Raw genomic sequence first — 11,360 nt, 5'->3', positions numbered from 1 at the left:
CATAACTGTATATGTCTAAAGCTACGTTTCTTAACGCCACTACTCACACCTCCCCAACAGCTCATGTTTTGAAGATTTCTGCCACTGGGATGAATTACTGACCCAGCCAAATAGATTAACTCACCTGTGCACGATTAATAAAATCATGAAAACATGACCTGTTAGGGAGGTGTGAGAACTGGCGTTAAGAAATGCTGGTCTATAGGTGAGCGTGGCAAGTGGTATCTCCCCTCGCTCATTGAGCACGTTCCACACCCTAGGGAGAACTTATCTGTCCATTTTCAAAAGAGACTTTTCAATAATAAATGCCACGTTTTGTATTTTGTTTTTTATACAAGATCAATTCTCGTTTATCATTCAGCTTTGGGAGTTCTCAGTTCTTTTTAGGAATAATTCCACCATGTGATGAGTCCTCGGATGTCTTGTACTCTCCCCTCGCTTCTCTCATGTCTGCCTCACACTAGCAAACCCAGTATTCTTTCAGACCGCCATAAAGATGTCCACCGGCAACATATTGCCAATAGGCACGAGTGAGCCGCTCTGGTCCCATGTAGTAATTTGGTATGTTGGAATATCTTAAATGATGTTACATATAATGTCCTTGTATAGTAATTCAATTTAATCTTTTTTAATGATAGTTTGCTTTCTAAAGAACAATTTACAGTATATCAAAGAAAATGTATTATGTAGTTTAGTAATTACCCAAAATAACTTCTGTTTATATTTTAAGAAGAACTCCATCCAAAACTCAACATTTAGTTACGCGTGCAGGTCCCTAATGGTAATGTAAAATACAGACTTGTACTTACCCCAGGGTGTCTCGTTTTCCCAAACAATCAGTCGTGCAGCAGCCTTTAATGGCCTAGTGCTAATTTCTTTCGAACTTCTGGCAACACTATATACACCGATCAGTCACAACATTAAAACCACTGACAAGTGAAGTGAGCAGAGTGTGATTCACCAGTGCATTGGGCGATTCCTCCAGTGGTGACGTCTGGAGAAATTAAAGTGTCACCTAGGATGTTTAATCTGGACAATGAGGAACTTTTTATTAAGCGTATTTACAAACCTATGGGAGTGGATCAAGAAAATTATTCCATTGAAATGTATCGATCCCTTTTTAAAGGCTAGATAGGAGGACTAGGTATTCTATCTTGGCTCATCAGAGGGGTAAAAAGCTATAAGCCAGGGAGACATTATGGCAGACAACAAATGCCTATCACATCCAAAAAGTCCTTTTAGGACCAAAGAAAAGAAATCAAATCAGAAGACTCCACAATGATTATCAGGATCAGTCCCCAGTGGCATCACTAGGGGGCAGAATCACAGATATGGGCCCACTCCATCATAGATCAGTCGGTGTTGGACATTGTACGGAATGGGTACAAGATAGTTTCATCTGTATCCCAAATCGAGCTTCTTTATTCCGTCCCGGGCTCTCTCAACCAAGGCAGAATTGGCAGCCTTAGAAAACCGCAACCATTACTAATTTATCTTGTTCCTCCAGATCAAATTGATACAGGCTTAAATTCCAGACTCTTCCTTGTCAAAGTCATCAGGGGCTTTTCACCTCTGAATTCTATCTTCACGGCCATTGGCAAAGGAAACTTTTATTGCATTCATAGAACTACATGATGCCTATTTTCATATCCCTGTTGCAGTTCGGCAAAGGAAATTCCTCAGATTCAGGATCATGGCCAACACTTTCAGTTCAACTGCATGTCCTTTGGGCTGGCAACATCTACAAGAACTTTTGCCAAGGTGCAAATCACTCTGATGTTAGAGTTGAGGAAACGAGGAACCAAGATATGGCTCAAGGCACTTGGTCACAGAACCCAAAAAGTTTTTCCATGAATGTTATGAACTTGAGAGCAGTGTGGAAGGCACTTCAACACTTTCATCTAAATGGGAAGTATCTCAGAACATGCTCAAGACAGCAGGATAGTGGCAGCCTTCATAAATCGCCAGGGAGGTACCAGTAGCTGGACGTTGATGGGAGTAGTAACAAAGATTATGTTCTGGGCATAGAGAAATTTGAAGGCATTCTCAGCGTTGCATGTAGCAGGAAAGCAGAATGTATTAGCAGATGACCTCAGGCAGATTCGCCCAAGAGAATTGTTCCTCCATCATGAGGTGTTCCAGGTGGGCTTCTTCAAGTGGTCATAATGGCAAAAGTTTCCAGTTCTTCATGAAGGACTCCAGAGATCTGTATTCCCTCCATTAACGCTCATTCACTTGTTAACAAAAAAAATAAAAAGCGGAAGTGATAGCAATTCTTCCATTTTGGTCTCACCATCCATGGTTTCCTGTAGCCTTGGAACCCTGGTCTCTGCCTATTCGTTCAGACCTACTGCATCAAGTCTCAGTTCTTTATCCAAATCCAGAGGGGCTGGCTTTGAGGGCATGGAGATTGAGCAGAAGCTGCTGGGGGAAAAACGGAGTCTCGGAACAAGTAATCAACACTGTTACCAGCAAGGAAGAAAAATCCTTAAGATCTCTTTTACAGGAAGAAATGTATTGCATGGTGTAACTCTAAATTTAATCCAGCAGCAACAACCATTCCACAGATCCTTCCAGGATGGTTTCAGTAAAGGTCTTGCTTTATTTACACTCAAGGTGCAAGTGTGCTTTCATTGTGTTTTGAGATGCCAAGTTCGTCTCAGAAGATTTGATTATCTGCCTGTACCAAGCAGTGAAGAGAATTTGTCCCTCCATCAGATCCTTTGTGGCTCCATGGGACCCTTAGTTCTAAACACTCTGATGTCTAACCCTTGTGAACCACTGCAAGAAGTTTAATTGCTATGGATGACACTGTGGGTGACTTTCCTGGCAATTACATCTGCTCGCAAAGTTGGAGACACTTTAAACCAATGTTAGCTAACCTGTGACACTCCAGGTGTTTGTGAAACTACAAGTCCCAGCATACCCTTCCAGCAATAAGCTGCTATATATTGGCAAAGCATGCTGGGACTTGTAGTTTCACAACACCTGGAGTGTCACAGGTTAGCCAACACTGCTTTAGAGCCATTTCTGTCTATATGGATAAAGTGGCGCTTAGAGCCAATCCAGAATTTCTAGATAGACCTAGTGTTACGCTCCACATTAATCAGGAGGTTGTTCTTGCATCTTATTGTCCACAGCCAAAGGATGAAAATGACAAAACTGCGTTCCCTGACTTATAGGGAACAATTTCCATATATCTGTCCAGGACAGAAACACAGAAAAACTCTTTGTGATGCTGGCTGGGCCTAGAGAAGATGTGCTCCTTCTAAACAAGCCATTTGCAGGTGGATCAGATACGATATCATACAAGCATAATGTACAATAATGGGCATATGGTACCAAAGATCCTCTCGCTGCCCACTCAACCCAAGCAGTGGCAACATTTTGGGCAAGCAAATGCTCAGGCATCTGCAGTGTGGCTTTCCAAAGCGGCTGGATACTCATCTATTCATACTGTTGCTAGTCATTAGACCTGTCCTAAGTTCAGCCAAAAAATACATTTTTCATTTGCAGCATATATGGCTGGTTTTGGTCGTCATGTGTTTACCTCCCTACTGTGTTGCTTTGGCACATCCCAGAGTTATGTCTGCCATGGAGGACTGTAGTGCAAAACCGATACCAATAATTCCTTCTCCTCTAAAGTCTCCATGACTCAAATACATAGGGGAAGAGGAGTATCTGCTATATATACCGTCTGGGGCAGGGGTAGGCAACCTGCGGCTCGCCAGGTGTGGTGAAACTACAAGTCCCAGCATGCTTTGCCAGTAGATAACCAGCACATAGGTGGCAAGGCATGCTGGGATTTGTAGTTTCACAACACCTGGAGAGCCGCAGGTTGCTTACCCCTGGTCTGGGGTGTGTGTTTTAACCTGTCTTTACTTAAACTGTAATCCAACTAGAGTTTTGGCGGCCATTGATTCTTTCATGGAGAATGAATTATTAAGAGCATAATTCTCACTTTTTCAGCCTAAAAGAACAAGAATATAATATCATTTTAGCAGTCACACACACACCCACCAATTGGGGTTGAGAACTTCAAAATTGGCGTGCGTTAGGACTGTTTACATATGGTTCTTCCTAGTATCTGTGGTATTCTAGAAAAAAGTAAAATAGGACAATTTGTCCTCTATGAACAAGCAGAATTTAGCATTTTCTTGTGTTCAACACCAATTACAGCGCTCCATGTCAACTTTTTCATAGATGACAATTAGTCCTATGTGCCTTGTGGTAGAACTTTGTTCATGAAGCAGCTTAAACTTTTAGGGGTATATTTACTAAAGTGCGGGTTTGAAAAAGTGGAGATGTTGCCTATAGCAACCAATCAGATTCTAGCTTTCATTTCTTTAGTGCATTCTACAAAATGACAGCTAGAATCTGATTGGTTGCTATAGGCAACATCTCCACTTTTTCAAACCCGCAGTTTAGTAAATCTAGCCCTTAGTGGACTGTGGATGTAGGGTGGTGAGAAGTGATAGGTATGAGTTGCTCTGCCTGTTATCACTAATTTCCAGAGTCAAAACAGGAAAAGAAGATACTAGGAAACAAGAGAAACGGTTCTCTGCAGTTGTCCTTAACTATCCAGAATAATGGTTGTTGGCACTTCATTTGTTCATACAGTTCTCAGTTAGACATGCTTGGTCTACAGACTGTTACACCAGTGAAATATTTGCCTTAAGAGTCCATTTTGAGCAAACAGTATTTTCCATAGCAGGGCAAAAAAATATATATTTCCATTGGATTGTAATGATACGTTTCCTATGGTCTTGTCCACAGCCATTTGCATTTTCTGGGTGCAAGTCTGAGCTAGGATGTTGGGCTGCCCCCTTTTCAATAACCAGGATTGAAAACCCTGGTGCTACAGGACCTCATTTCTGCAGAACACTGGACTGAAGCTTTTTGGAGAGTTTTAATAGAATAAACTTTCATTTTTGGCCCATCATGGAGTTTCCCCATTGGAGCGTGCAGGTAGAAAGCTTACCAATGCCTCATTTTGTGAAAACAAGTTCTTTGCCTTTGGAAGAATAGCAGTACTGACATTACATATCTGGGGAATACATAAAACAACCCAGCCCTGATTTCAGGAGAGCCCTGAGGTAGCGCCGTTCAGGATCACATTGTACTGGCAAACTCTCTTGACACGCGTCATAGCGACTCCTCCCTCATTCCTCTAAATCTGTCGCCTCTAGCAGATCGAGCCCAGACTCATCCCTTAGACTAACTCGAAATTCTGTACGTCTCATGAGAAGGAAGGTTGTGCATGACATTGACAGACATTGTGTTCCAATAACAGAGGGGAAAATCTGGCTAAAGTTGCACTCACACATTAAAATGTTCTGTCGTCTTTGAGCCCTATTTACGTAGAGCAAAACAGCTGAGATGCCGTGTTTATTGTCATAAAAGGGGGAGTTGTAATATGGTTGGGGGTTAAATGTTTATGTGATGTTTAAATTTTTGCACAATGAGCCTCAGATTGTTCCGTCTCTCTGCAAACCTAATCACACTTCTAGTTTGGCCAAGGTCTAACCATTTTGTGCACTTAAGCAACGCCAAGACATTCTTTTAAATGAGTTTTTGCATTTTCTGGCATTCTGGTCTTGTGTAGTACTGTGACAGACTGTGGGGTATATTTACTAAACTGCGGGTTTGAGAAAGTGGAGATGTTTCCTATAACAGCCAATCAGATTCTAGCTGTCATTTTGTAGAATGTACTAAATAAATAACTAGAATCTGATTGGTTGCTATAGGTAACATCTCCACTTTTTCAAACCAGCGGTTTAGTAAATATACCCCCTGTGAGTACTGTCACAGGGGGTATATATTTCATGTGGAAACTCAAAACACAACATGATCAAAATCTTTAAAGAAAAGCAAAGTTTTAATTTGTTCTTACAGTAGAAAAATGCACTATTTCTGCTTAATTATCAGAATCTATGTGTTTACTCTAGAAACCTCTTACTAGAATACCTTTACTGTTCAATAGACATCCGTAGTTGCCAACAATTTAGAAATCATCTCCATGACACATGTGGCACAGTCGAGGTACACATTCGAGGAATGCTTTCCCTATCATGCTTTTTGAACTTTGTTATAAAGTAATTAATTTTAATTTTTTTATGCTCCTATTCAATAAATGGAAAGCCAAAAGAATAAGAACGGATCGTGAGAATTGCATCCAGTATGCAAAACAACAGGCATTGCACTGTGTAGATGTCAACACTGACTCACAGAGACACATTTTTCCACTAACAAATCTTTAAAACTGGGGACAGTTCTTGGATATTAGAGACAATTGGCAACTATAGATGTTGCACCCAATGAAGCCCTGATTATATTTTCTGAGCAGTCTATCAGAGCAATGCATTGCCAAATCATTATTATTAATATTATCTTCTATTTATAAGGTGCTGACAGTGCTGTACCACAGAGAAATTATGACACAAACAAATGCCAAAGACAGAAGGTAAATATGACCCTGGCCAAGTGAGCTTACAATCTAAGAGGTGAGGGGAACACTTCATATATAAAGTAGCACATATCTCCCAACTGTCCAGATTAAGGCGGGGTAGTCCCAATCTAAAGGCTCTGCCCCCCAACCAAGTTCAAGACAGCTTTGTCCTGCGGGGAAATTTGAGAGGTATGTGTCATTCACTGCTGCTCTGCATGGCAATCAAGGTGTTTGGAGGGAAGGAGAGGACGTTGCAGCCTAGAACTTCATCATCATCATCATCATTTATTTATATAGCGCCACTAATTCCGCAGCACTGTACAGAAAACACACTCACATCAGTCCCTGCCTCATTGGAGCTTACAGTCTAAATTCCCCAACATACACAGACATACAGACAGACTAGGGTCAATTTTGATAGCAGTCAATTAACCTACTAGTATGTTTTTGGAGTGTGTGTGGGTTTCCTCTGGATGTTTCCTTCCAAACACAGGGAGAACATACAAACTCCACACAGATAAGGCCATGGTCAGGAATCGAAAGCATGACCCCAGCGCCGTGAGGCAGAAGTGCTAACCACTAAGCCACTGTGCTGCCCCACTTGAAAAGCGCTAGGTGCGCCCCCCAGGTTGTGTGGCCATGACCCAAATCTTGATGTAGCCACAGCCCCCATTGTGACATGACCACGCCCCTTGGGCGGATCCAGGGGGGGGGAGATCTAGCAGGGGCTTGTTGCCGGCGGCTGCACACTATGTGCAGGTCCGTTCGGCAGTGACAGGCAGGGACAATGTGCTGCCCGGCCGCTCTGATTGTGTTTTAAACACAATAGTATGCAGCCGCCAGCAGCCTCAGATGCACATAGTATGCAGCCGCTGGCAGCCTCAGATGTCAAAAAGGAGGCGGGGCCTAAATCGCCCCGGGTAGAAGTATTCTCTAGATCCGCCCCTGCCCCTTGGCCCGATGCCAGATTTCCAAATGTTGGGAGGCAAGGTAGCAGACTAGCAATTGTAGTTGCTGGTCGGGAAAGTAACTGAATCAGGTGGGGTACGCTTTTTTGATACTGATATTGCCGACACTGACATCTGCGACATCAAAATTCCGAAGACTAACAGGGCGACATGTAAGAAATACAGACTTACCATCAGACACACACACACACACACACACAACCTTTCCGACACTGCTTGAATAAATTGCTACTATAGAAATGGCCGGCAGTTTAAATTGACGTCACTTTAAAAGGCGACACTGACATTTCCAGTTTTAAAGCGGCAATGCTGGGACCCAGCGCTTGACCCTAATGTTAACCCTAACCCTAAACCTAACCCTTAGATTAGATTATACTGCGTCGGGTCCTTGCATTGCTGCTTTAAAACCAGAAATGTCAGTGTCGCCTTTTGAAGTGATGTCAATTTAAACTGCCGGCCTTTTCTATACTCTTAATTTATTCAAGGTGTGTGTGTGTGTGTGTGTGTGTGTGTGTTGGTAAGTCTGTATTTCTGACATGTCGCCCTATTACTGTTCGGAATTTTGATGTCGCAGATGTCAGGGTCGGCAATATTAGTAGCGGAATGTTGACTACCACCCACTGAATCTCTCCTCTGCTGGTTCTAGAGAAGGCTTTTGCTTTTGTGCTGCCCCCCTCCACAGCTGGTTTGATGCCATTCCACTCCTATGTAGAGTACATAGCACATTTACTTCCTCCAAAAGCAAGAACAGATGCATCCTACACAGTTTAACAGACATTTTCATTATCAACTTTATATCTGCTTTAAATGTTTAGATTTTAGGTGCAGGTGAATAAATTCTATTTTTTTAGGTATCCAATAACTTTCTCCATTTACAACCTTGGATATCAATTGAGGACGTGAAGAGCTGATCTTAACTCTCTCTGGAATATCCCTAAACCTGTGTGTGAGACTGTGTCCAACATTCAGTGTGGCAGAAAGAAATTAAAGGCCCCAGAAAGGCTTCATGTAAATGTAAGGGGTTGGCTGACTGAGGGACTGTGCTAGTGAATGACAAAGTGCCACTCCTGTGTTTGTGTGGTTCTGACGGACAAGTGTCACCACCCACAAAAGACAAAACAAACTCCAAATGCCCACTCTATTCCCCTAAAGAATACGATACACTTAAGAATATTTTGCTGCTTCTAGTCAGAAAGGAAGGATAGCTTCTGCGGCTCTCCTGTTCCCACACACTCTGTCCCGTCACCGCTCAAAGGTCACTGCCTGCTCAGCACAATAACTTCAAGGCGCTCAATTATTATTCAAATAAGTCTTGGTATGCTGGGTGCCCCAATCCTCCGCCCTTTGCCAGACTCTACACCATGAAACAGGGGCCGGGCTATGTGAAACACATGATTTCAAAGTCATAACCAGGATTGCTATCCCTTGGAAATTTTACCAAAAACTTTTTAGTGGCCAACATTTTTTTTTACTGACACGTGTAATTGTAAAATGTTTCAGCAGTGTAGCAAGGTCTAGAGGAAAATGGGGACAGGGATGGAAAATAAGGGACTAAACCCCAAGCCATTAGTGGGGTGAATGCTATGTGAAATTCAGTACTGTCATTTTTTTTTTTTATTAATCTATATTTTTTTTATTTTCTTTTGCTACTGATGGACAAAAATGTGGCTAATTGTTAGTGTAACCACTGAGACACCGTGCTGCCCATTATTCGTTAAGTTATTATTACAAATCCTTAAAATTCTTATTCCCAACTATGTTGTCCTTTAGCAAAATATAAATGAAAATGATAGATGTGAGAAATAAGAAAAGAATGCAAAAGGGATATATGACGAGGTTAATTCTAACCCAGGGGATCCACAACATCTAATAGGACAATGTTTGTATATTTGCTTCTAATAAATGCTATATAATGTATTATTTTATTTGTGTATATGTGTTAGGGTTGCATTCCTCACAATATAAATAATTAAATCACATGTCATTATTAAATACACAGGAATTAATCCTTAATCCTATTTAGAAGGGTTATGTCTATTAGAATTAATGAAGTTTTCTATCTTTTTAGAACATTATGTCTAATTGTTAGTGATTGTCAGTAAATTTACTGACAGTTAACAAGGTGGTTTATCTTCATGTTATTAAAAGCTTGATTCAGTGTAAAGCTGGGTACACACTACAGAATTTTCCAACAAATTTTTATGCCGATCGATTTTACATCCAATCGATGGTCCGATCGCTCGGTCCATGGACTGCATACACACTAGCCTTGTGTAGGACGATAAAGGGAAGAGCAGACGTCCCTTTAGCGACTTTTTACAGCCATGTTGTCGTGAGCAATGATTGCAATTTCGTACACACTGAAGCAGCAGTCGGTCGGAAGTTTATACACACTACACAATGGAAACAAGATTGGAACGAAAATATTTAACGGTACGACCAACCAAATGAGGCGACAATCGTCCATTTGGGCAGACTTGCGACCATCGTGTCACTGTACACACTGACCTGACTTTTGAACGAGCGGTCGTATGTCAGCTGGTTGAGCCGATTATTGGCCAAAAACCCTGTAGTGTGTTCCCAGCTTTAGGCGCTATGGATTAAACGGATATTTTTAGATGGGAAATGCAATGGGTTATAAATGTGTGTATAAACCATGAAGGTGTAAGAGTCATACCCAATGGTTGTTGTAAATGTTTTTCTAGTAAAGTGAAGATTTTGTATTGACCTTTTTTTATCTCTGGGTTTACTGATAAGCAGGGAAGGGAAAACCAGACCAGTATCCAGAAAAGATCACAGGAATTTGAGAAGTGAAGGGGAAATAAGTTTTGATTTATAGCTGCCGGGCAGGGGAGCAGACAGAGGTCTATGAAGCGCAGACTGAGCAGACAAATCCTGCAAGTACTTTTTCGGTATGTCATCACCTCCACCCCTGTGTACTCAATGGCCCTGTATATCAGGGCCATCTTTTCCATTGGGCACGATGGGCAGCTGCCCGGGGGCCCCACGGGCAAGGGGGCCCCATAGGCACGGCTCTTAATGAGAATAAATAATCCTGCAAAAGAAAAAAACCTGCAAAAAAAAACTTCAAGGGTAACTGAGCAAGTACATCTATCTATCTCTATATATCTATATCTATATCTGTATACATCTATATATATATATATATATCTATATCTAAGGGGCCCCGGTGCACTGCTTTGCCCGGGGGCCCATAATGTTGTTAAGATGGCCCTGCTGTATATATCCAATAGCCATATATCCCACCTACAATGTTTGACAGAAATAAAGTCCCCAAGAGCAAGTAGACTTACCAAAAAAATATTTTAAAATGATGGTTGGCTAATCCAGTATGATTTGGATAATATTGACATTATCCACATTTTGACATGATCCATATTGTTGAGATTTTCCCTGAACAATGGCCAATGTGTTGAACTCTCTCCCAGCTGTGTGTAGAATTTTTGGGAGGCTTCTAACAAAAGCTACAGCTACCGCCTATGCGGTTATTACAACTACCCATCTTTGCTATGTACAGAAGACCAAACTATTACTTTAGCAATCAATTATGATGTGAAGCCATGCACAGTTTTGCAATGTTCTACGCCATAGTATAATGCTCTAAGAAATCATGGCAGAGTTAACGTAACCAGTCACCTTGCCACAATGCAGGCGAACAAGTTGCGGACTGAACCAATGAGAATGCAGCCATCAATCCACTGGGAAATAGTAATATTACTTTGTGTCTTGATTCATATTATACACTAAGGACCTAAAGGCTCTCCAGTATAACTGCTTTTGCGACTATTCCCATCTGTTTTCTGTTATACAGTAATGTAGAATATGATTCTACATAAGATACATTATTAAATCATCTCTTATCGCATTCGATTTAATCCTTTGTAATTTATGTCTTTCCCCTGGTTAGGTTCAGACACGGATAA

The sequence above is a fragment of the Mixophyes fleayi genome, chromosome 6 (assembly GCF_038048845.1).
Source record: "Mixophyes fleayi isolate aMixFle1 chromosome 6, aMixFle1.hap1, whole genome shotgun sequence".
NCBI lineage: Eukaryota > Metazoa > Chordata > Amphibia > Anura > Limnodynastidae > Mixophyes > Mixophyes fleayi.
The sequence above is the reverse complement of the archived record's forward strand: the minus strand, read 5'-3'. Positions refer to the sequence as shown.